Source organism: Somniosus microcephalus, unplaced genomic scaffold (assembly GCF_052327205.1).
Source record: "Somniosus microcephalus isolate GS21.2 unplaced genomic scaffold, FLI_Smic_1.0 unresolved_chr2, whole genome shotgun sequence".
NCBI lineage: Eukaryota > Metazoa > Chordata > Chondrichthyes > Squaliformes > Somniosidae > Somniosus > Somniosus microcephalus.
Window position 1 is genome coordinate 23,981,094 of NW_028225180.1, and position 26,185 is coordinate 24,007,278.

The 26,185-nt window shown below is 49.7% G+C and overlaps 4 non-coding genes across 4 annotated transcripts; all 4 read left to right on the forward strand.

Annotated features, from left to right (window-relative positions):
• Window positions 1–1,458: 1,458 nt before the first annotated feature.
• Window positions 1,459–1,531, forward strand: trnat-ugu (transfer RNA threonine (anticodon UGU)). The gene has a single exon. It is a non-coding gene; the product is annotated as a tRNA-Thr (tRNA).
• A 2,346-nt stretch (window positions 1,532–3,877) lies between these two features.
• On the forward strand, window positions 3,878–3,950 carry trnat-ugu (transfer RNA threonine (anticodon UGU)). The gene has a single exon. It is a non-coding gene; the product is annotated as a tRNA-Thr (tRNA).
• An 8,532-nt stretch (window positions 3,951–12,482) lies between these two features.
• On the forward strand, window positions 12,483–12,555 carry trnaa-ugc (transfer RNA alanine (anticodon UGC)). Its single transcript has one exon. It is a non-coding gene; the product is annotated as a tRNA-Ala (tRNA).
• A 12,353-nt stretch (window positions 12,556–24,908) lies between these two features.
• On the forward strand, window positions 24,909–24,981 carry trnat-ugu (transfer RNA threonine (anticodon UGU)). Its single transcript has one exon. It is a non-coding gene; the product is annotated as a tRNA-Thr (tRNA).
• The last annotated feature ends 1,204 nt before the right edge of the window (window positions 24,982–26,185 follow it).

Genomic DNA, 26,185 nt, shown 5'->3' on the forward strand with positions numbered 1-26,185 from the left:
ACAGCATAATCCTGCCCATTGCACTGTACGGTAGTGAAGTATGGGGCCCGCTAAATCACCAAAGCTACACTAAATGGGAAAAACACACAATAGAAGCCCTACATGCAGAATTCTGCTGAAGCATCCTTCGCACCCAAAGTAAAACGCCAACAAATGCATGCAGAGCCGAACTAGGCAGATACCCACTGATAATAAACATCCAAAAACGAGCACTAAACTTCCTAAATCACCTCAAATCTAGCTCCCCAGACACCCTTCATTTCAAAGCCTTTCAGACCCAAGAGCTAAACCCAGAAAAGAGTCCCCTGAGTCAGCTGCTACTGAAACTAAGTACTCAGCCGGACCCTGACCAGCCCCAGACCAACACAGCCGTCCAAACACCAATCCGAGTGAACCAAATCATTAAACAATGCAAAGGAACCTACCTGGAACATTGGAACAAAATAACCGAAAGCCAAAGCAGATTAGAATGTTACCGGGCCCTAAAAAGAGAATATAAACTGGCAGACTACCTCACGACCATCAGAGACACAAAACAGAGACAGACCCTCACCAGGTACAGACTAAGCGACCACCAACTGGAAATTGAAAAAGGCAGATACAAGAAATCCTGGCAGCCTAGAGAGAATAGAATATGCGATCAATGTCTGGCCGGCGAGGTTGAAAAAGAAATGCATTTCCTCCTAAAATGCGAAAAATTCAACACATCAAGAAACATATTATTCAACAAGCTAAGCCAAACAACCCCAGATTTCAAGGAATTGGATGACCTGTCAAAATTGAGATTAGTCCTAGGAGAAGGAGACAGACCATACCTTGGGGCCAAATATGTAACAACATGTCACAACCTGAGGACTGTTTAAAATTAAGACTGTTTAAAATTAATATTGAACGTACCAAATGAAGTACAAAGACTGTTTAAAATTAATATTGTTTAAAAGTAATATTGTATGTACCCAACAAATGTCAAATCGATTGACACCTACAGAATGTTGGAAAACTGTACCTTTTTGCTATGTAAGCTTTGGCAATATTGTTCTCTGTAAACTTTCATGCCAATAAAGCATTTGAATTGAATTGAATTGAATTGAGAGAGGAGGTAGTGAGAGAGAGAAAGTGACAGAGGGGAGAGAGAGGCAAAGTGAGTGAGACAGAAACAGAGAAAAAGAGAGAGATAGAAAGGGAGTGACAGAAAGATAGAGAGAGAGTGGTAGAGACACAAAGAGGGAGAAATATAGAAAGAAGGAGGCAGAGAGACTGAGAGAGAGAGAGAGTGGACCTGAGTTGCCTTGGGACGTTTTAGTACGTGAAAGTTGCTCTATTGTTGTTGAGAGGTGACTATTGAAGAGCCTGAGGCAGGTATCGGGGGATGAGACACAATCTGAGTGGTGAACTGCGCCCTGCCTCATTCTTCAGACGCACAGCACTAACTGGAATGAGAAATAATCCAGTGCAGGTGGCTCCATAGCTCAAGGGTTAGAGCACTGGTCTTGTAAACCAGGGATCGTGAGTTCAAATCTCACTGGTGCCTCTGCAAATTTGTTAATTCACAGCATGTTTACTTTTAAGTGCGAAACAGCTCCAAGACCAACACGAGAAAAGGCTCAATCTCCACCTCTCCCTCTTCCGTTCAATTCCCCTGTACTCCCTCTCTTTGCCTGCCTCTCTCTCACCACATCTCTCCCCTTTCCTCTCTCACTCTGTCCTTTCCTCTTGGGGAGAGTAGAAGGAGGAGGATGGGGAGAGAAGGGATGGAGAGAGAGAGAGGGGAAGTGGACAGCTGGAAGCAGGGAGGCGAGAAGAGAAAGAAGAGGGAGGGAGAATGAGGGGAGAGAGAGGCAGAAGTGGGAGTTGGAGAGGGGGGATGCCGAGAGTGGCAAGGTGAGATAGAGCGAGGGGAAGGGGAGAGGAGAGGCAGATGGAGGAGGGGGAAATGAGACAGGGGAACAAAGTGGGAAGGGAAGGAGAAAGAGGCAAGAGGGAGTGACAGAGTTAGAAGGGGAGGGAAGTAGAAGAATGAAGGGAAGGGGGTGAGAGGGAAGGAGATAGAGGAAGTGTAGGGGTTTGCAAAATTCCCCTATTTTCCTTGAAGATCGGGAAATATTGGTCCACATCGTTGTTGAAGAATTATGTGTTTTGAAATGCCGCTGGGTTGGATCAATGTTTTTAAAGCATACTCAGAGCCACGAAAGACTGCTCTGAGATGGACAGCACATGGACAACACCGGAATCGAGGAGTTCTGTGGAAATATTCGCACACATTAAGACACTACATTTGATTTGAATTTGTGCCCTTGAGCCTGGTCAATCACAAAAAAGTTTTTAAATGGCCGTCAGAAAGCATTGGCCAAGAACAGTGCGGCTTGGAAAAGCAGCTGGTACAGCTTGTAATGTGTCTGTGTGAAAGACCTGTCAATCAAACCAGGGAGTTTCCCTTTTGTGGAGAGGCAAGGTTTGTTTATACGAAACTGCAGGATGTTGATTTACTTACGGGATTAGCCCACTTGAACCGAAACCGCAGAACAATTGGCTTCTATTTACACAGAAATCCAAACCCATTCAAAGCACTTACACACAATAGATACATCTAAACTCAGGAAAAGGTCTTTTGATATGCAACAGTTTAGGAATGAATGGGTTTTTGAATCACCCAATTCTAAACAATAAGGCAGTTGGATACCCTTTTGTTTTAGCCCAGGTGAACTCTGGATGTGGGCGGGTACACTTCGGCCCCAGAGTGCAGACAGATTAAATCAGTCACTTTGAATCAGCCAGTCATGGCTTTCTTTTGTGTATTGGAACTTTTGGGCGCGAATTTTGCACACAGACCTTTTTCAGTGCCAAACAGGAGTTGGCAGGATATAAAAGATAGCTCCTGAGAAGCGATCTCTCTCTCTTACTTCGCTGGACCCCAGGTGAGCAGGGTTTCTGACTCCTCAGCAAGGCCACCTAGTCAGGAGTTGGGGGGGGGGTGATTTAGGGTAAATTGCTAAGATTGTTTAATCAACATTGTAGCCATCAATCCCTCGTTTTTGCCGTCTGCCTTCCCCCATTTAAGCAATTTTACTGTAATTACTGTGTTCATGTGGTATAGTTTAAATTTGATTACAGTTTCTATAGTTTAATAAAGTTTGACTTTCTCACACCCAGACCAGTTGTCCGCTTTTAATATATCATTAATTATAAGTCCTTCAGTCAGAACTGGAAGGTGGGGTAGCGATTCGAAACCGCTGTTTGAATTGGTTTAAGGGTAGCAGGCAAAGGCTGCTGACCAGGTAAATTACCGTAAACCAGGTAAAAGGTTGGCATTGGTCAGGGTGCGGGCAAAGCTGCCTGACCAGGCAAATTACCATAAACCAGTTAAAAGATGCTCCCCTACAGAAGGAGAGAGGTGGAAGGGGGCAAGAGACAGAGTGAGAATGGGAGAGAGCGGGAAAGTGGAGAGTGTGAGAGAATAGATGAGAGAAGGGCGGATGGAGGAAGAGCAATGAGACTGAGGAAGGGCGAAGGGGAGAGAGAGTAAAAGTAACAGAGAGGGAGAGAGAAAGAGAGAGAAAGTGAGAGCGCCACAGAGAAAAAGAGAAAGAGCTAGAAAGGGACAGAGAGTGACAGAAAGATAGAGAGAGAGTGGTGGAGACACAAAGAGGGAGAAATATAGAAAGAAGGAGGCAGAGAGACTGAGAGAGAGATGAGTGTAACTGAGTTGCCTTGGGACGTTTTAGTACGTGAAAGTTGCTCTATTGTTGTTGAGAGGCGACAATTGAAGAGCCAGAGGCAGATATCGGGGGATGAGACACAATCTGAGTGGTGAACTGCGCCCTGCCTCATTCTTCAAAAACACAGCACTAACTGGAATGAGAAGCACTTCTTTGCAGGTGGTTCTGTAGCTCAGTGGTTAGAGCACTGGTCTTGTAAACCAGGGGTTGTGAGTTCAAATCTCACTGGGGCCTCTGCAAATTTGTTAATTTACAGCATGTTTACTTTTAAACATGAAAAAGCTCTGAGGCCAACACAAGATCAGGATCCCAATCGCCACTTCTCCCTCTCCTTCCGTTCAATTCCCCTTCTTTGCATCTCTCTCTCCCCTTCACCCTCTCTCTCACCTCCCATTCACCTCCTCTCTCTGCACTTTCCCCGCTCTCTCACCACTTCCCTTCCTCCTACTTTCTCTCTTTCCCCCTCTCACTCTGTCCTTTCCTCTTGGGGAGAGTAGAAGGAGGATGGGGAGAGAAGAGGCGAAAGGGAGAGAGTGTGTAGGGGAGAGAGAAAAGGGAAGGAGATAAAGAGGGGAAATGGACAGCTGGGAGGCGGGAAGTGGTTAGACAGCGTGAAAAGAGGAGAGAGGGAGAGAAGAGAACGAGGGGAAAGAGAGAGAGAGTGAGGGGAGAGAGAGAGGGAGAGGGGGAGAGAAAGCGGGCCCTGTGTTCCGTGAGTGCCCTGTGTTCAGTTCGGGCCCTGTTATCGGTGAGGGCCCTGTGTTCAGTGAGGGTCCTGTTATCGGTGAGGGCCCTGTGTGCAACGCGGGCCCTGTGTTCAGTGCGGGCCCTGTGTTCAGTACGGCCCCTGTGTTCAGTGCGGGCCTTGTGTTCTGTGTGAGCCCTGTGTTCAGTGCGGACCCGAAATGTTGACTCTATAATTTCTCTCCAAGGATGTTGCCTGGCCAGCTCAGTTTTTCCATCCTTTTCTGTTGTTATTTCAGATTTCTAGCAGCATGGTGGCATGGTGGTTAGCACTGTTGCCTCCCAGCGCCAGAGACCTGCGTTCGAATCCGGCCTCAGGTGACCGTCTGTGTGGAGTTTGCACATTTTCCCCGTGTTTGCGTGGGTTTCCTCCGAGTGCTCCGGTTTCCTCCCACAGTCCAAAGATGTGCGGTTAGGTTGATTGGCTATGATAAATTGACCCTTCGTGTTAGGGGGATTAAAGACATGGGGATTGGGTGGGACATGTGTTGGTGTAGGGGTTACGGAGATCGGGTGGGATATGTGTCGGTGCAGACTCAATGGGCCGAAATGGCCTCTATCTGCACAGTGGGGTTTCTGTGATCTGCAGTATTTTGCTATCGAGAGTGTAACTGAGTTACCATGGGACGTTTTAGTACATGTAAGTTGCTCTATTGTAGTTGAGAGGTGAGTATTGAAGAGCCTGAGGCAGGTATCGGGGTATGAGACACAATCTGAGTGGTGAACTGCGCCCTGCCTCATTCTTCATACACACAGCACTAACTGGAATGAGAAACAACCTAGTACAGATGGCTCCATAGCTCAGGAGTTAGAGCCCTAGTCTTGTCAAACCAGGGGTCGTGAGTTCAAATCTCACTGGTGCCTATGCAACTTTGTTAATTTACAGCATGTTTACTTTTATGTATGAAACAGCTCCGAGACCAACACGAGAACAGGCTCTCTCTCCCTTCCCAATCTCTCCACCTCTCCCTTTCCTTCTGCTCAATTCCTCTGTAATCCCCCTCTTTGCCTCTCTCTCCTCCTTCGCTCACTCTCTCACCTTACCCTCTCTCTTTCCCCCTCTGACTCTGTCCTTTCCTCTTGCGGAGAGTAGAAGGAGGATGGGGAGAGCAGAGGCGAAAGGGAGAGAGAGGGTGCAGGGGAGAGAGAGTGTTGGTGAAGTGGAGAGAGTGAAGGAGATAGAGAGAGGGGAAGGAGAGAGTGTGTGGGTGAAGGGGAGATAGAGGGGAAGTGGAGAGATGGAAGGAGAGAAGCGGAATGGGACAGAGATAGGGAGAAACATAGAAGATAGGAGCAGGAGTAGGCCATTCGGCCCCTCGAGCCTGCTCCGCCATTCAATGAGATCATGGCTGATCTTCCAACTCAGTACCCGGTCCCTGCTTTCTCCCCAGATCCCTTTAGCCTTAAGAAATATATCTAACTCCTTCTTGAATATAGTTAATGAATTGGCCTCAACTGCCTTCTGTGGTAGAGAATTCCACAGGTTCACCACTCTCTGGGTGAAGAAATTCCTCCTCATCTCAGCCCTAAATGGCTTACCCCTTATCTTTAGACTGTGACCCCTGGTTCTGGACTCCCCCGCCATCAGGAACATCCTTCCTGCATCTAGTCTTTCTAGTCCTGTTAGAAATGTATAAGTTCAATGATGTCCCCTCTCATTCTTCTAAACTCCAGCGAGTATAAGCCCAATCGACCCAATCTCTCCTTATACGTCATTCCTGCCATCCCAGGTATCAGTCTGGTAAATCTTCGCTGCACTCCCTCCATGGCAATTGCATCCTTCCTCAGATAAAGCGACCAAAACTGCACACAATGCTCAAGGTGTGGTCTCACCAAGGCCCTGTACAACTGTAGCAAGACATCTTTGCTCCTGTACTCGAACCCTCTCACTACGAAGGCCAACATACCATTTGCCTTCTTAACCGCCTGCTGCACCTGCATGCTTCAGTGACTGGTGCACAAGGACACCCAGATCTCGTTGCACTTCCCCTTCTCCCAATCGATTGCCGTTCAGATAATAATTTGCCTTCCTGTTTTTACCACCGGAGTGGATAACCTCGCATTTATCCACATTACACTGCATCTGCCATACATCTGCCCAATCACCCAACCTGTCCAAATCATACTGGAGTTTCTCGGCATCCTCCTCACAGCACACACGCCCACCTAGCTTTGTGTCATCTGCAAATTTGGAGATATTACATCTAGTTCCCTCGTCTAGATCATTAATATATATTGTGAATAGCTGGGTTCCTAGGACTGACCCCTGCGGTACCCCACTTGCCACTGCCTGCCACTCAGAAAAAGATCCGTTTATTCCAACTATTTGCTTTCTGTCTGCCAACCAGTTCTCTATCCAAGTCAGTACTTTGCCCCAATCCCATGTGCCTTACATTTACATGCTAATCTCTTATGCGGGACCTTATCGAAAGCCTTCTGAAAGTCCAAATACACCACATCCACTGGTTCTCCCCTATCTATTCTACCAGTTACATCCTCAAATAATACCAGTAGATTAGTCAAGATTAGTCAAGCATGATTTACCTTTTGTAAATCCATGTTGACTTTGTCCGATCCTGTCACTGTTTTCCAAGTGCTATTCAATTACATCTTTTATAATGGACTCTAGCATTTTCCCCACTACCTCTACAAATTCAGCTTCTGTTTCTAAACTCACTGTTAATTCACAGCATGTTTACTTTTAAGTATGAAATAGCTCCGAGCCCAACACGAGAACAGGCTCTCTCTCCCTTCCCCATCTCCACCTCCCCCTCTCCTTCTGTTCAATTCCCCTGAACGCCCACTCTTTGCCTCTCTCTCCTCCTTACCCCTCTCTCTCTCTCCCCTTCACCCTCTCTCTATACATCCCTCTTCACTCTCTCTCTCCCTCCGCCTCTCTCTCACCTTCCCCACCTCCCCTTCACCTCCTCTCTCTACACTTTCCCCGCTCTCTCACCACTTCCCTTCCTCCTACTCTCTCCCCTTGACTCTCTCTTTCCCCCTCTCACTCTGTCCTTTCCTCTTGGGGAGAGTAGAAGGAGGGAGAGAGAAAAGGGAAGGGGGGAGAGTGTGGGTGAAGTGGAGAGAGGGAAGGAGATAGAGGGAGGGGAAGGGGAGAGAGTGTGGGTGAAGTGGAGAGAGGGAAGGAGATAGAGGGAGGGGAAGGGGAGAGAGTGTGGGTGAAGTGGAGAGAGGGAAGGAGATAGAGGGAGGGGAAGGGGAGAGAGTGTGGGTGAAGTGGAGAGAGGGAAGGAGATAGAGGGAGGGGAAGGGGAGAGAGTGTGGGTGAAGTGGAGAGAGGGAAGGAGATAGAGGGAGGGGAAGTGGAGAGAGTGTGGGTGAAGTGGAGCGAGGGAAGGAGATAGAGGGAGGGGAAGGGGAGAGAGTGTGGGTGAAGTGGAGCGAGGGACGGAGATAGAGGGAGGGGAAGGGGAGAGGGTGTGGGAGAAGTGGAGAGGGAAGGCAATAGAGGGAGGGGAAGTGGAGAGATGGAAGGAGAGAGGCGGAATGGGAGAGAGAGAGTTAAGCGGAGAGACAGAGTGAAAAGAAGAGAGAGGGAGAAGAGAGGAGGGAGGGAGAGCGAGGGGAAGGGGAGAGAGAGGCGGATGGAGGAGGGGGAAATGAGAGAGGGGAAATGGGAGAGACAGATTGGGAAGGGAGAGCAGAGAGAAAAGGAGGGAAGGAGATAGCGAAAGGGAAGGAGAGAGGTGGAAGGGGAGAGAGAGCGAAGCAGAGAGACCGAGTGAGAAGGGGAGAGAGAGAGAAAGTGAGAGAGCGAGTGCAAGTAAGAGAGAGGGAGAGAGAAAGTAAGAGAGAGAAAGAGAGAGAAAGAGAGAGAGAGAATGTGAGAGAGAAAGTGAGAGTGAAAGTGAGAGAGAGTAAAAAGAGCAAGAGAGAAAGAGAGAGACAGTGAGAGAGAGTGAGGAAGGGGGAGAGAGAAAGTGGTAGAGAATGTGATAGAGAAAGTGAGAGTAATAAAGCAAGAGAGATAGAATGTGAGTGAGAGAGAAAGTGTGCGAGAGAGAGAACGAGAAAGTGAGAACAAGAGAGATAGAGAGAAAGGGATGGAGGGAGAGAAAATGAGAGATAGAGAAAGTGAGAGAGTGAAATTGAGTGGGAGAGAAAGTGAGAGTGAGAGAGAGAAAGTGAGAGAGAAAAAGATAAAGAGAAAGTGAGAGAGAGAGAGAAAGTGACAGAGAAGAATTGAGAGAGAGAAAGAGAGAGGAGAGAGAGAAACTGAGAGAAAGAGAGAGAGAGAAAGTGACAGAGAAATTGAGAGAGAGAAAGAGAGAGGAGAGAGAGAAACTGAGAGAGAGAGAGACAGAGAACAAGTGAAAGAGAGAGAGGTAAAATGAGAGTGAGAAACAGAGAGAAAGTGAGAGAGACACAGAGAAAAAGAGAAAGAGGTAGAAAGGGAGTGAGAGACGACCAAAAACTCCCCTCCCCCTCTCCTTCCATTCAAATCCCCTGTTCTCCCCTTCACCCTCTCTCGACAGATTCCCCTCTCTCTCTCACCTTCTTCACCTCCTCTCTCTACCCTTCCCACTCCCACTCTGTCCTTTCCTCTTGGGGAGACAAGAAGGCGGAATGGGAGAGGGAGAGTAAAGGGAAGGAGAGAGACTGTGGGTGAAGTGCAGAGAGGGCCAGAGATAGAGAGAGGGGAAGGGGAGAGAGTGTGGAGAAAGGGATAGAGAGAGGGGAAGGGGAGAGAGTGTGGGGAAAGGGATAGAGAGAGGGGAAGGAGAGAGAGTGTGGGGAAAGGGATAGAGAGAAGGGAAGGAGAGAGAGTGTGGGGAAAGAGTTAGAGAGAGGGGAAGGAGAGAGAGTGTGGGGAAAGGGATAGAGAGAGAGTGTGGGGAAAGGGATAGAGAGAGGGGAAGGAGAGAGAGTGTGGGGAAAGGGATAGAGAGAGGGGAAGGAGAGAGTGTGTGGGGAAAGGAATAGAGAGAGGGGAAGGAGGGAGAGTGTGGGGAAAGGGATAGAGAGAGAGTGTGGGGAAAGGGATAGAGAGAGGGGAAGGAGAGAGAGTGTGGGGAAAGGAATAGAGAGAGGGGAAGGAGAGAGAGTGTGGGGAAAGGAATAGAGAGAGGGGAAGGAGAGAGATTGTGGGGAAAGGGATAGAGAGACGGGAAGGAGAGAGAGTGTGGGGAAAGGGATAGAGAGAGGGGAAGGAGAGAGAGTGTGGGGAAAGGGATAGAGAGACGGGAAGGAGAGAGAGTGTGGGGAAAGGGATAGAGAGAGGGGAAGGGGAGAGAGTGTGGGGAAAGTGATAGAGAGAGGGGAAGGGGAGAGCGTTTGGGAAAGGGAGAGAGAGAGGGGAAGGAGAGAGAGTGTGGGGAAAGGGATAGAGAGAGGGGAAGGAGAGAGAGTGTGGGGAAAGGGATAGAGAGAGGGGAAGGAGAGAGAGTGTGGGGAAAGAGACAGAGAGAGGGGAAGGAGAGAGAGTGTGGGGAAAGGGATAGTGAGAGGGGAAGGGGAGAGAGTGTGGAGAAAGGGATAGAGAGAGGGGAAAGAGAGAGAGTGTGGGGAAAGGGATAGAGAGAGGGGAAGGAGAGAGAGTGTGGGGAAAGGGATAGAGAGAGGGGAAGGAGAGAGAGTGTGGGGAAACGGATAGAGAGAGGGGAAGGGGAGAGAGTGTGGGTGAAGTGGAGAGAGGGAAGGAGATAGAGGGAGGGGAAGGGGCGAGAGTGTGGGTGAAGTGGAGAGAGGGAAGGAGATAGAGGGAGGGGAAGTGGAGAGATGGAAGGAGAGAGGCGGAATGGGAGAGAGAGAGTTAAGCGGAGAGACAGAGTGAAAAGAATAGAGAGGGAGAAGAGAGGAGGAAGGGAGAGCGAGGGGAAGGGGAGAGAGAGGCGGATGGAGGAGGGGAAAATGAGAGAGGGGAAATGGGAGAGACAGATTGGGAAGGGAGATGAGAGAGAAAAGGAGGGAAGGAGATAGAGAGAGGGAAGGAGAGAGGTGGAAGGGGAGAGAGAGCGAAGCAGAGAGACAGAGTGAGAAGGGGAGAGAGAGAGAAAGCGAGAGAGCGAGTGCAAGTCAGAGAGAGGGAGAGAGAAAGTAAGAGAGAGAAAGAGAGAGAAAGAGAGAGAGAGAATGTGAGAGAGAAAGTGAGAGTGAAAGTGAGAGAGAGTAAAAAGAGCAAGAGAGAAAGAGAGAGACAGTGAGAAAGGGAGAGGATGTGATAGAGAATGTGATAGAGAAAGTGAGAGTAATAAAGCAAGAGAGATAGAATGTGAGTGAGAGAGAAAGTGTGCGAGAGAGAGAATGAGAAAGTGAGAACAAGAGAGATATAGAGAAAGGGATGGAGAGAGAGAAAATGAGAGATAGAGAAAGTGAGAGAGTGAAAGAGAGAGGAGGTAGCGAAAGTGAGAGAGAGAAATTGAGTGGGAGAGAAAGTGAGAGTGACAGAGAGAAAGTGAGAGAGAAAAAGATAGAGAGAAAGTGAGAGAGAGAGAAAATGAGAGAGAGAAACAGAGATATAGAGAGAAAGAGAGTGTGAGAGAGAAAAAGAGAGAAAGTGAGAGAGGGAGAGCAAGTGAGAGAGCAATTGAGATAGTCAACGCGAGAGAGAGAAAGTGAGAGAGAGAGAGAAAGAAAGTGAGGTCGAGAAAAATTGAGAGAAACTGAGAGAAAGAGAGAGAGAAAGTGACAGAGAAAAACTGAGAGAGGGAAAGAGAGAGGAGAGAGAGAAACTGAGAGAAAGAGAGAGAAAGTGACAGAGAAATTGAGAGAGAGAAAGAGAGAGGAGAGAGAGAAACTGAGAGAGAGAGGGAGAGAGAACAAGTGAGAGAGAGAGAGGTAAAATGAGAGTGAGAAACAGAGAGAAAGTGAGAGAGACACAGAGAAAAAGAGAAAGAGGTAGAAAGGGAGTGACAGAGACGACCAAAAACTCCCATACCTACTAGGGGAAGAGAGAAATTGTGTAACACTAGCGGCACACTATGTTACAGCTTGCCATAAACAGAGGGACAACCACTAAATATAAGAAGAGAGTATATATAAATTATATGAAAGTCTATTTATACACTCAGGGATATATCTGTTTATACACTGTATGGATAGATCGGTATTTTTGTGAGCAAACATGAATGTTTTTCGATGCTTTGGCAACATAAGATGTAACTTGTCATGCCAATAAAGCGATTTGAATTGAATTGAATTGAATTGAGTGACAGAAAGAAAGAGAGAAAGATAGAGAGAGAGTGGTAGAGACACAAAGAGGGAGAAATATAGAAAGAAGGAGGCAGAGAGACTGAGAGAGAGATGTGTAACTGAGTTGCCTTGGGACGTTTTAGCATGGGAAAGTTGCTCTATTGTAGTTGTGAGGTGACTATTGAAGGGCCTGAGGCAGGTAACGGGGGATGAGACACAATCTGAGTGGTGAACTGCGCCCTGCCTCATTCTTCAAACGCACAGCACTGTTCAATTCAATTCAATTCAAATCGCTTTATTGGCATGATGACAAGGTACATCTTATGTTGCCAAAGCATCGAAAAACATTCATGGTTGAACACATAAACACTGATCTATCCATACAGTGTAGAAACAGATATATCCCTGAGTGTATAAATATACATTCATATATAATTTGTACATACTCTTTTCTTATATTTAGTGGTTGTCCCTCTGTTTATGGCAAGCTGTAACATAGTGTGCCGCTAAGGTTACACAATTTCTCTCTTCCCCTAATAGGTATGGGAGTTTTTGGTCATCATTCAAATTTCTGAATTCCGGGCATATTTTTGTGAATTTTGGGTAGAAATTCTCCCTTATGCTCTGATATTTTCTACAAGCTGTGAGGAAGTGCATCTCTGTCTCCACCACACCCTGACTGCAATGAGAACATATCCTGTCCTCTCTTGGTAGCCGGGTCTGCCTGTGTCTACCTTTTTCGATCGCCAGGTTATGTTCACTAAGTCTGTACATTGTCAAGGTTTTTCTCAGTTTGCTATCCTTTACCATGGTCAGGTAATCAGCCATGTTGTGTTGCACTAACGGGAATGAGAGCAATCCTGTATCAGTGGCTCCATAGCTCAGGGGTTAGAGCACTGGTCTTGCAAACCAGGGGTCGTGAGTTCAAATCTCACTGGGGCCTGTGCAAAGATAGTTTTTGTTTCTGAACTCGCCATTAATCCACCACATGTTTTCTTTTAAGTATGAAACATTTCAGAGACCATCCCAAGAACAGGCTCTCACTCCCCTCCCCCTCTCCTTCCATTCAAATCCCCTGTTCTCCCCTTCAATCTCTCACTACACATTTCTCTCACCTTCTTCACCTCCTCTCTCTACCATTCCCCCTCCCACTCTGTCCTTTCCTCTTGGGGAGACAAGAAGGCGGATGGGGAGAGGGAGAGTAAAGGGAAGGAGAGAGACTGTGGGTGAAGTGCAGAGAAGGCCAGAGATAGAGAGAGGGGAAGGAGAGAGAGTGTGGGGAAAGGGATAGAGAGAGGGGAAGGGGAGAGAGTGTGGGGGAAAGGGATAGAGAGATGGGAAGGGGAGAGAGTGTGGGGAAAGGGATAGAGAGAGGGGAAGGGTAGAGAGTGTGGGGAAAGGGATAGAGAGAGGGGAAGGAGAGAGAGTGTGGGGAAAGGGATAGAGAGAAGGGAAGGAGAGAGAGTGTGAGGAAAGAGATAGATAGAGGGGAAGGAGAGAGAGTGTGGGGAAAGGGATAGAGAGAGAGTGTGGGGAAAGGAATAGAGAGAGGGGAAGGAGAGAGTGTGTGGGGAAAGGGATAGAGAGAGGGGAAGGGGAGAGAGTGTGGGGAAAGAGATAGAGAGATGGGAAGGGGAGAGAGTGTGGGGAAAGGGATAGAGAGAGGGGAAGGGTAGAGAGTGTGGGGAAAGGGATAGAGAGAGGGGAAGGAGAGAGAGTGTGGGGAAAGGGATAGAGAGAAGGGAAGGAGAGAGAGTGTGAGGAAAGAGATAGATAGAGGGGAAGGAGAGAGAGTGTGGGGAAAGGGATAGAGAGAGAGTGTGGGGAAAGGGATAGAGAGAGGGGAAGGAGAGAGTGTGTGGGGAAAGGGATAGAGAGAGGGGAAGGGGAGAGAGTGTGGGGAAAGAGATAGAGAGAGGGGAAGGAGAGAGAGTGTGGGGAAAGGGATAGAGAGAGGGGAAGGAGAGAGATTGTGGGGAAAGGGATAGAGAGAGGGGAAGGGGAGAGAATGAGGGGAAAGGGATAGAGAGAGGGGAAGGGGAGAGAGTGTGGGGAAAGGGATAGAGAGAGGGGAAGGAGAGAGAGTGTGGGGAAAGGGATAGAGAGAGGGGAAGGAGAGAGAGTGTGGGGAAAGGGATAGAGAGAGAGGAAGGAGAGAGAGTGTGGGGAAAGAGATAGAGAGAGGGGAAGGAGAGAGAGTGTGGGGAAAGGGATAGAGAGAGAGGAAGGGGAGAGAGTGTGGGGAAAGGGATAGAGAGAGGGGAAGAGAGAGAGTGTGGGGAAAGGGATAGAGAGAGGGGAAGAGAGAGAGTGTGGGGAAAGAGATAGAGAGAGGGAAAGGAGAGAACGTGTGGGGAAAGGGATAGAGAGAGGGGAAGGAGAGAGAGTGTGGGGAAAGGGATAGAGAGGGGAAGGAGAGAGAGTGTGGGGAAAGGGATAGAGAGAGGGGAAGGAGAGTGAGTGTGTGGAAAGGGATAGAGAGGGGAAGGAGAGATAATGTGGGAAAAGAGATAGAGAGAGGGGAAGGAGAGAGAGTGTGGGGAAAGGGATAGAGAGAGGGGAAGGAGAGAGTGTGTGGGGAAAGGGATAGAGAGAGGGGAAGGAGAGAGAGTGTGTGGAAAGGGATAGAGAGAGGGGAAGGGGAGAGAGTGTGGGGAAAGGGATAGAGAGAGGGGAAGGAGAGAGAGTGTGGGGAAAGGGATAGAGAGGGGAAGGAGAGAGAGTGTGGGGAAAGGGATAGAGAGAGGGGAAGGAGAGAGAGTGTGGGGAAAGGGATAGAGAGAGGGGAAGGGGAGAGAGTGTGGGGAAATGGATAGAGAGAGGGGAAGGGGAGAGACTGTGGGGAAAGGGATAGAGAGAGGGGAAGGGGAGAGAGTGTGGGGAAAGGGATAGAGAGAGGGGAAGGAGAGAGAGTGTGGGGAAAGGGATAGAGAGAGGGGAAGGAGAGAGAGTGTGGGGAAAGGGACAGAGAGAGGGGAAGGAGAGAGAGTGTGGGGAAAGAGATAGAGAGAGGGGAAGGAGAGAGAGTGTGGGGAAAGGGATAGAGAGAGGGGAAGGGTAGAGAGTGTGGGGAAAGGGATAGAGAGAGGGGAAAGAGAGAGAGTGTGGGGAAAGGGATAGAGAGAGGGGAAGGAGAGAGAGTGTGGGGAAAGGGAAAGAGAGGGGAAGGAGAGAGAATGTGGGGAAAGAGATAGAAAGAGGGGAAGGAGAGAGAGTGTGGGGAAAGGGATAGAGAGAGGGGAAGGAGAGAGAGTGTGGGGAAAGGGATAGAGAGAGGGGAAGGAGGGAGTGTGGGGAAAGGGATAGAGAGAGGGGAAGGGGAGAGAGTGTGGGGAAAGGGATAGAGAGAGGGGAAGGAGAGAGAGTGTGGGGAAAGGGATAGAGAGGGGAAGGAGAGAGAGTGTGGGGAAAGGGATAGAGAGAGGGGAAGGAGAGAGAGTGTGGGGAAAGGGATAGAGAGAGGGGAAGGGGAGAGAGTGTGGGGAAATGGATAGAGAGAGGGGAAGGTGAGAGAGTGTGGGGAAAGGGATAGAGAGAGGGGAAGGAGAGAGAGTGTGGGGAAAGGGAAGGAGAGAGACTGTGGGGAAAGGGGAGACAGGGAAGGAGATGGAGAGATGGAAGGAGAGAGGCGGAATGGGAGAGAAAGAGGGAAGCAAAGAGGAGAGAGGGAGAGAGAAAGAGAGAGGAGGTAGCGAAAGTGAGAGAGAGAAAGAGAAATAGAGAGAGGGAAAGTGAGTGAGAGAGAAAGAGAGAGATAGAAAGGGAGTGACAGAAAGATAGAGAGAGAGTGGTAGAGACACAAAGAGGGAGAAATATAGAAAGAAGGAGGCAGAGAGACTGAGAGAGAGATAGAGTGTAACTGAGATGCCTTGGGACGTTTTAGTACGTTAAAGTTGCTCTATTGTTGTTGAGAGGTGACTATTGAAGAGCCTGAGGCAGGTATCGGGGGTGAGACACAATCTGAGTGGTGAACTGCGCCCTGCCTCATTCTTCAAACACACAGCACTAACTGGAATGAGAAGCAATTCAGTGCAGGTGGCTCCATAGCTCAGGGGTTCGAGCAGTTGTCTTATTTAAACCAGGGGTCGTGAGTTCAAATCTCACTGGTGCCTCTGCAAATTTGTTAATTCACAGCATGTTTACTTTTAAGTGTGAAACAGCTCCGAGACCAACACGAGAACAGGCTCTCTCTCCCTTCCCAATCTCCATCTCTCTCCCTCCTTCCGTTCAATTCCCCTGTACTCCCCTCTTTGCCTGCCTCGCTCTCACCACATCTCTCCCCTTTCCTCTCTCACTCTGTCCTTTCCTCTTGGGGAGAGTAGAAGGAGGAGGATGGGGAGAGAAGAGGTGAAGGGAAAGAGATAGAGAGAGGGGAAGTGGACAGCTGGAAGGATGGAGGCAGAAAGCGGTAAGACAGCGTGAGGAGAGAAGAGAAAAGAAGAGGGAGGAGAACGAGGGGAAAGGGAGAGAGAGGTGGGAGTTGGAGAGGGTGGATGCCGAGAGCGGCAAGGTGAGATAGAGCGGGGAGAAGGAGGCAGATGGAGGAGGGGGAAATGAGAGAGGGGAAACAGGGGAGACAAAGTGGTAAGAGAGAGAAGGGGAGGGAAGGAGATAGAGGCAAGAGGGAGTGACAGAGTTAGAAGGGGAGGGGAGGGAAGGGAAGGAGATAGAGAGAGGGGAAGTGTAGGGGTTCGCAAAATTCCCCTATTTTCCTTGAAGATCGGGAAATATTGGTCCACATCGTGGTTGAAGAATTATGTGTTTTGAATTGCCTCTGGGTTGGATCAATGTTTTTGAAGCATACTCAGAGCCACGAAAGACTGCTCTGAGATGGGCAGCACGTGGACAACACCGGAATCGAGGAGTTCTGTGGAAATATTCGCACACATTAAGACAGTACATTTGATTTGAATTTGTGCCCTTGAGCCTGGTCAATCACAAAAAGGTTTTAAAATGGCCGTCAGAAAGCATTGGCCAAGAACAGTGCGGCTTGGAAAAGCAGCTTGGACAGCTTGTAATGTGTCTGTGTGAAAGACCTGTCAATCAAACCAGGGAGTTTCCCTTTTGTGGAGAGGCAAGGTTTGTTTATACGAAGCTGCAGGATGTTTATTTACTTAAGGGATTAGCCCACTTGAACCGAAACCGCAGAACAATTGGCTTCTATTTACACAGAAAATCCAAACCCATTCAAAGCACTTACACACAATAGATACATCTAAACTCAGGAAAAGGACTTTTGATATGCAACAGTTTAGGAATGAATGGGTTTTTGAATCACCCAATTCTAAACAATAAGGCAGTTGGATTCCCTTTTGTTTTAGCCCAGGTGAACTCCGGATGTGGGCGGGTACACTTTGGCCCCAGAGTGCAGACACATTAAATCGCTCACTTTGAATCAGCCAGTCATGGCTTTCGTTTGTGTTTTGGAACTTTTGGGCGTGAATTTTGCACACAGACCTTTTCAGCGCCAAACAGGAGTTGGCAGGATATAAAAGATAGCTCCTGAGAAGCGATCTCTCTCTCTTACTTCGCTGGACCACAGGTGAGCAGGGTTTTTGACTCCTCAGCAAGGCCACCTAGTCAGGTGTTAGGGGGGGGTGATTTAGGGGAAATTGCTAAGATTGTTTAATCAACATTGTAGCCATCAATCCCTCGTTTTTGCTGTCTGCCTTCCCCCATTTAAGCAATGTTACTGTAATTACTGTGTTCATGTGGTATAGTTTAAATTTGATTACAGTTTCTTTAGTTTAATAAAGTTTGACTTTCTCACACCCAGACCAGTTGTCTGCTTTTAATATATCATTAATTATAAGTCCTTCAGTCAGAACTGGAAGGTGGGGTAGCGATTCAAAACCGCTGTTTGAATTGGTTTAAGGGTAGCAGGCAAAGGCTGCTGACCAGGTAAATTACCGTAAACCAGGTAAAATGTTGGAATTGGTCAGGGTGCGGGCAAAGCTGCCTGACCAGGCAAATTACCGTAAACCAGTTAAAAGATGCCCCCCTACAGAAGGAGAGAGGTGGAAGGGGGCAAGAGACAGATTGAGAAGGGGAGAGAGCGGGAAAGTGGAGAGTGTGAGAGAATAGATGAGAGAAGGGCGGATGGAGGAAGAGCAATGAGACTGAGGAAGGGCGAAGGGGAGAGAGAGTAAAAGTAACAGAGAGGGAGAGAGAAAGAGAGAGAAAGTGAGAGCGCCACAGAGAAAAAGAGAAAGAGCTAGAAAGGGACAGAGAGCGACAGAAAGATAGAGAGAGAGTTGTAGAGACACAAAGAGGGAGAAATATAGAAAGAAGGAGGTAGAGAGACTGAGAGAGAGAGAGAGTGTAACTGAGTTGCCTTGGGATGTTTTAGTACGTGAAACTTGCTCTATTGTTGTTGAGAGGTGATTATTGAAGAGCTTGAGGCAGGTATCGGGGGATGAGACACAATCTGAGTGGTGAACTGCGCCCTGCCTCATTCTTCAAACGCACAGCACTAACTGGAATGAGAAACGCTCCAGTGCAGGTGGCTCCATAGTTCAGGGGCTAAAGCACTGGTCTTGTTAAACCAGGGGTTGTGAGTTCAAATCTCACTGGGGCTTCTGCAAATTTGTTAATTCACAGCATGTTTACTTTTAAGTATGAAAAAGCTCTGAGGCTAACACAAGAACAGGCTCTCTCGCCCTTCCCAATCTCCACCTCTCCCTCTCCTTCCGTTCAATTCCCCCTCTTTGCGTCTCTCATTCACCTCCTCTCTCTACACTTTCCCCTCTCTCTCACCGCTTCCCTTTCCTCTCTCTTTCCCCCTCTCACTCTGTCTTTTCCTCTTGGGGAGAGTAGAAGGAGGATGGGGAGAGAAGAGGCGAAAGGGAGAGAGTGTGTCGGGGAGAGAGAAAAGGGAAGGAGATAAAGAGGGGAAATGGGAGGCGGGAAGCGGTAAGACAGCGTGAAAAGAGGAGAGAGGGAGAGAAGAGAACGAGGGGAAAGGGAGAGAGAGAGGCGGATGGAGGAAGTGGGAGTTGGAGAGGGGGGATGCTGAGAGCGGGAAGGTGAGATTAGAGCGAGGGGAAGGGAAGGGGAGAGAGAGGCAGGTGGAGGAGGGGAAAATGAGAGAGGGGAAACAGGAGAGACGAAGGGAGGGAAGAGGGAGTGACAGAGTTAGAAGGGGGGAGGGAAGGAGAGAGGTGGAAGGGAGCAAGAGACAGGGAGAGAGTGGGAAAGTGCGAGAGAATAGATGAGAGAACGGTGGATGGAGGAAGAGCAATGAGACTGAGGAAGGGTGAAGGGGAGAGAGAGAGTGAAATAGAGAGAAAGTGAGAGAGTGACAGAGAAAAAGAGAAAGAGGTAGAAAGGGAGTGACAGAAAGATAGAGAGAGAGTGGTAGAGACACAAAGAGGGAGAAATATAGAAGAAAGGAGGCAGAGAGGGATAGAGTGTAACTGAGTTGCCTTGGGATGTTTTAGTACGTGAAAGTTGCTCTATTGTTGTTGAGAGGTGACTATTGAAGAGCCTGAGGCAGGTATCGTGGGATGAGACACAATCTGAGTGGTGAACTGTGCCCTGCCTCATTCTTCAAACGCACAGCACTAACTGGAAAGAAAGGCAACCCCATGCATGTGGCTCCATAGCTCAGGGGTTAGAGCACTGGTCTTATAAATCAGTGGTCGTGAATACACATCACACTGGTGCCTATGCAAATTTGTTAATTCACAGTGTGGCAAAGCCACTGAGAAACTCCAAACAACTGTACATAATTCACTTTAGTGACGTGTTAACTACAGACTGAATCTGTACCATTGTATATATTGTTTGCATGTACAGAACATGGTCCTTTTGAGAGCGCAAGCAAACATTATGATGTCATACTGCTAATCATGTGATCACCCAAAGGTGGGAAAAATGTGATGACATCATGATGCCATCCACAGGACCGCCCTGGTAGTCCTCGTGGTGCTTCAGACCTGTATTCATAGTTCTCTTGCATCAACCTGTTTAAAATCATTAGTTTGACATTAAAAACCTTTTTGATTGATTGCCTGCATTGGACTCAATCTCTAGATAGGAATTTGGCCATTCCTACCTTGGTGACCATGACTTTTGTGAACGGATTTCACGAAAGGAACACAGCATGGAGGCAAACGCCATTTTGTTGAAGCACCGCAGTTCTGGGAGCAACAAGCGACCTCGTGGTTCATCCAAGTTGAAGCCCAGTTCACCCTGAGAGGCATCGTTGCGATCAGACCCGATACTTATACGTGGTCCCCACTCTCGATGACTCTGCTGCCTCGTGGATCATCAGTCTTCTCGAGAATCCACCTACTGACCGCAAGTATGAGACCCTCAAGGCGCGGTTGCTACAGGTTTTCGGGCTCACGAAATCGGAGCACGCCCGGCGTCTGCTCGCTATGCCCGGGATCGGGGACTCCAAACCTTCCGAGCTGATGAGACAGATGCTCACACTCCTCGGCTCCGAACCGCAATGCTTTCTCTTCAGAGAGTTATTCCTCAGCCAATTATTGGAGCAGGTGCAAGCGGCCTTGGTGAGATCCGAGGTCGAAGACTGCGCAATGCTCGCTGCTGAAGCAGACAAAATATTCGCAGTTACGCAACAGCACTGCACTGCCACAAGGCGCCCATCCCCACAGCCGCCGCCCCAGCTCCTCAGCCCGCGGGGCTGTGCTTCTACCACGCGCGGTTTGCTGCGAAGACGAGATGTTGCCGCCCTCCCTGCAGCTTCTCTCAAAAAAAAACAACAACTCCGTCCAATGAAGAACGGGTCTAACGGGCGCCCCGCGGCCGCGATGGCAATCGGCAATGCAGGCAAGCTGCTCTTCTTCACAGATGCCATCTCCGGTCGTCGGTTCCTGTGCGACACCGAGGCACAGTGCAGCATTCTACCCGCGTCAGCTCTTGATGTACAGGCTGGGAAGCACGGCCTCCCCCTCGAAGTGATTAATGGCGGTGCTATTCAGACCTTCGGTAGACAGTGGGTCCAGGTGTGTTTCGGCAGCCAATGGTTTTTCTGGGAATTCGCTCCGGCCAAGGTTTCGCAAGCCATTCTCGGTGCAGATTTCCTGTGCGCCAACGGCCTCCTGGTCGATGTAAGGAACCGGCGGCTGATCAACGCGACCACGTTTCACTCTATCCCTTGCCACCGTAGCAACACCATGTCACGCACCGTCTCCTGCGCTTTCCCAACTCCGGATGAGTTCGCTCACCTGCTGGGCGAATTTCCAGACCTGACCAGGCCCACGGTCTCCTCCACGGCCATGAAACATGGTGTGGAACACCACATCAGCACCACCGGCACCCCGGTCCACGCGCGGGCCCGACGCCTCGAACCTGGCAAGCTAGCGGTCGTGAAGGCGGAGTTCGCAACGATGGAGCATTTAGGGATTATTCGCATGTCGAATAGTCCCTGGTCTTTGCCTCTTCACATCGTACTGAAACATGGCGGTGGATGGCAGCCCTGCAGCGACTATTGGTGCCTAAACGATGCCACCACTCCTGATCGATACCCGATCCCCCACATCCAAGATTTCTCTGCCCATTTGGCAGGAAACACCGTTTTTCCCAAGGTTGACCTTGTCCGGGGCTACCACCAGGTCCCGGTGCACCCGCAAGACGTCCAGAAGTCCGCAGTCATCACCCCTTTCGCTCTCTTTGAATTTTTAAGGATGCCGTTTGGGTTGAAGAACGCCGCCCAGGCATTCCAGCGCCCATGGACTCCATGCTGCGGGACCTCAAGTTCCTCTTCGTCTACTTAGACGACATTCTCATTGCCAGTCCAAATAAGGAGGAACACATCTCTCACCTCCGCATCCTCTTTCGACGCCTCAGCCAACATGGCCTGATTATCAACCCAGCCAAGTGTCAGTTTGGTCTGCACCAAATCGATTTCCTGGGACATCGCATTACCTCAGAGGGAGCGGTTCCTTTGCAAGCAAAGGTAGAGGCGGTGACCTCCTTTCCACGCCCGCAGAACACAAAGGCCCTACAGGAATTCCTCGGCATGGTAAACTTTTACCACCGTTTCGTGCCTAAGGCAGCACTATTCATGCAGCCCCTGTATGAGGCCCTCAAGGGCAAGCCTGGCAAGGATCTGGTAAGCTGGACGGTTGACATGGACCGGGCATTCATCAACACCAAGCATGCCTTAGCCAACGTGACCATGTTGGCACACCCGCTACCAGGAGCCACCATCGCCCTCACCACCGACGCGTCAGATTACGCAATCGGTGCCGTTCAGGAGCAGTGGGTGAATGGGATGTGGCAGCCGTTGGCATTCATCAGCCGTCAACTGCGGCGTAACGAGCGGGCGTACAGTACTTTCGACAGGGAGCTACTAGCCCTTTTTCTGGCCACCCGCCATTTCCGGTTCTTGTTGGAAGGACGTCCTTTCAAAGCCTTCGTCGACCACAAGCCACTGACGTTTGCCATGGCCAAGACTGCCGAACCGTGGTCATCTCGACAACAATGTCAGCTGACATGCATCTCTGAATTTACCACAGACATTCAGCACGTGGCCGGTAAAGACAACCTGGTGGCAGATTGCCTCTCCCGCGCGACCGTGCATGCGGTCCAGCTGGGCATCGACTACGTCCTCATGGCAGCAGACCAAGTCTCAGACCCAGAAGTGCAGGCTTACCACACCAACATCACTAGCCTCCAGTTGGCCGACGTCAGGTTCCATTCAGCTGGTACCACGTTGCTGTGTGATGTCTCTGTTCGGGACCCTCGCCCTATTGTGCCAGTCGCCTGGCGCCGCAAGGTGTTTGATGCTGTACATGGGTTGTCACACCCGGGAATGAAGGCTTCTCAGAAGCTGATGTCTTCTAAGTTCGTTTGGCGGGGCATGCATAAAGATGTCCGCAACTGCGCTAACACCTGCGTGGTATTCCAAAAGGCCAAGGTTCAGCGCCACATCAAGGCTCCATTGGCCACCTTTGCAGTTCCTGAGCGACGGTTTGACCACGTCAATGTGGACCTGGTAGGACCACTTCCACCTTCCCACGGTTTGACGCACATCCTGACCATAGTAGATCGCACCACCAGATGGCCAGAGGCGGTTCCCCTGTCATCTACTACTTCAGCGGTCGTGGCCAGGCGTTCATCCCTTCATGGGTCACCCGTTTTGGAGTGCCTGCTGACATCTCTTCAGACTGGGGCCCGCAGTTTTCCTCTGAGCTCTGGAATGCGGTGGCTCAAGGACTCGGTGTCAAGTTACACCGCACCACAGCCTACCACCCACAAGCAAACAGTCTGTGCGAACGTTTTCACAGATCGCTTAAGGCCGCACTGAGGGCCAGCCTCCAAGACGCTGGATGGACAGACAAGCTGCCATGGGTCATGTTGGGCCTTCGCATGGCCCCCAAAGAAGATCTTCACACTTCCGCGGCAGAGCTCGTTTATGGTCAGCCGCTGCGAGTGCCAGGGGATTTCCTGCCAACACCAACGGAGCCATGGTCCGCCTCACGCCAGCTTATCAGCCACCAGGAAGCAGCCAGATGTTTTGCGCTGGTTCCCACATCGCATCACGGGGTTCAGGGCTCTCACTTTCCAGTGGAGCTGAAACAAGTGATTACCTGTTCATCTGCCACGATGCTCACCAGGATCCACTCAAGGCCCCATACACTGGTCCTTTCCGTTTGTTAGAGGCAGGAGACTAAACCTTCAAGGTGGATGTCGGTGGTAAACCGGACCACATTTCGGTCGACCGTTTGAAGCCAGCACACCTGGACCTTGACCGTCCCATTGAGACCGCACAGCCACCGAGACGGGATCGGCCGCCCACTGTCGTCGCGCCAGAGCAAGTGCAACCACCTGGCAGACCGCCCGCCGTCCAACAGCTTCCACTTCGGGAATACAGGAGTCGTTCGACCCCTCACCGTTTGACTTTTTCCATTAAAGACGATTCTGGGGGGGCACATGTGGCAGAGCCACTGAGGGACTCTGAACAACTGTACATAATTCCCTTTAATGATGTGTTAACTACAAACTGAATCTGTACCATTGTATACACTGTTTGCATGTACAGGGCGCGGTCCCTTGAAGAGCACAACCAAACGCGATGACGTCATGCCGCTAATCACGTGATCACCCAAACGCGGGAAAAACGTGATGATGTCATGACGCCATCCAGGGGACCGCCCAGGCAGTCCTCGTGGAGCTTCTGACCTGTTAAGACCTGTATTCATAGTTCTCTTGCATCAATCTGTTAAACTCATTAGTTGGACATTAAAAACCTTTTTGATTGATTGCCTGCGTCGGACTCAATCTCTAGATAGGAATTTAACCATTCCTACAACAGCATGTTTTCTTTTAAGTATGAAACAGCTCCGAGACCAACACGAGAACAGGCTCTCTCGCCCTTCCCAATGTCCATCTCTCCTTCTCCTTCCATTCAATTCCTCTGTACTCCCCCTCTTTGCCTGTCTCTCTCTTCCTTACCCCTCTCTTTACCTATCTTCCCTCTCTCTCTCTCCGCCTCTCTCTCACCTTCCCCATCTCCCATTCACCTCCTCTCTCTACACTTTCCCCTCTCTCTCACCACTTCCCTTCCTCCTATTCTCTCCCCTTTCCTCTCTCTTTCCCCCTCTCACTCTGTCCTTTCCTCTTGGGGAGAGTAGAAGGAGGAAAGGGAGAGGAGGATGGGGAGAGAAGAGGCGAAAGGGAGGGAGAGGGTGTAGGGGAGAGAGAAAAGGGAAGGGGGTAGAGAGAGGGGAAGTGGTGAGGTGGAAGGAGAGAGGTGGGAAGCGGAGAGACAGCATGAAAAGAGGAGAGAGGGAGAGAAGAGAAAGAAGAGGGAGAGAGAATGAGGGGAAAGGGAGAGAGAGGTGGATGGAGGAAGGGGGGAAGGGGGGATTCCGAGAGCGGGAAGGCGAGATAGAGCGAGGGGAAGGGGAGAGAGAGGCAGATGGAGGAGGGGGAAATGAGACTGAGGAAGGGCAAAGGGCAGAGAGAGACAGTAAAAGTAACAGAGAGGGAGAGAGAAAGAGAGAGAGACACAGAGAACAAGAGAAAGAGGTAGAAAGGGAGTGACAGAGAGTGACAGAATGATAGAGAGAGAGTGGTAGTGACACAAAGAGGGAGAAATATAGAAAGAAGGAGGCAGAGAGACTGAGAGAGAGATAGAGTGTAACTGAGTTGCCTTGGGACGTTTTAGTACGTGAAAGTTGCTCTATTGTTGTTGAGAGGTGACTATTGAAGAGCCTGAGGCAGGTATCGGGGGATGAGACACAATCTGAGTGGTGAACTGCGCCCTGCCTCATTCTTCAAACACACAGCACTAACTGGAATGAGAAGCAATCCAGTACAGGTGGCTCCATAGCTCAGGGGTTAGAGCACTGGTCTTGTAAACCAGGGGTCGTGAGTTCAAATTTCACTGGGGCCTGTGCAAATTTGTTAATTCACAGCATGTTTACTTTTAAGTATGAAACTGCTCTGAGACCAACACGAGAATAGGCTCTCTCGCCCTTCCCAATCCCTCTCCTTCCGTTCAATTCCGCTGTACTTCCCACTCTTTGCCTGTCTCTCTCTTCCTTACCCTTCACCCTCTCTCTACACATCCCCCTCATTATCTTCTCTCACCTTCCCCAACTCCCATTCACCTCCTCTCTCTACACTTTCAGTGTGGGCCCTGTGTTCAGTGCGGGCCCTGTGTTCAGTGTGGGCCCTGTGTTCAATGAGGGCCCTGTGGTTCAGTCTAGGCCCTGTGTTCAGAGCGGGCCTGCGTCAGTCGAAAGTCAGGAGTTTGCACAGGTGGAACAGTCTCTTTGACTTCCTGTGTTGGAGAAGAGCACTGTGGCAAAGGATGCTGGTTTGCGGTATCATCCGGAAACAGTTCAGGCCAACCAGCTGTTGGAGCCTCTGTGGCTGTCTCTGCTCCTAGCAACAGTTGATCTGTGTGTCTTTTCCAGATGACATCCTCAGCAGTCTCAACCATGTAAGACACAGGGCCTGTCTGCGCGATCACCATAGCAGGAACCCATTTCGGTCCAGTGTTGTAGTTTTGAGCGAGGACGTGCTCTCCCGGATGAAACCGTCTCTCCTTGGCTCTTTTCTCTCTCTTTTCAACTTGAGCTTGTTGTTGATGATGGACAACCTGCTCTGCCCTTGGAGGTTTAAGCAAGTCAAAACTTGTCCGCAACTGCCTCTTCATCATGAGCGAAGTGGGGGAAGTTTTGGTTGTGGCATGCGGCTCGTTCCTGTAGGACAACAGGAAGCTGTTCAGACGTTGGTGGATTGAGCCCTGACCTTGCGATGCCTTCAAGGCGTGCTTCAAAGTTTGCATGAACCTTTCTGCCTGGCCGTTAGTAGAGGGAAGATAGGGCGCAGACCTGATGTGTTGGACACCATTCACATGCAGGATGGTTGCAAACTCCTGTGATACAAATTGTGGACCGTTGTCACTTACGAGTTGTTCTGGTGAGCCATAACGGCTGAACATCTCACCAAGTTTCTCAATTGTTTTCTCTGCCGTGGTAGACCTCATCACAGCGACCTCCGGCCACTTGCTACGAGCGTCCACAACCACCATAAACATCTTCTCTTCGAAAGTGTTAAGTCCGTGAATGATTGAGACACGGATTAGCAGG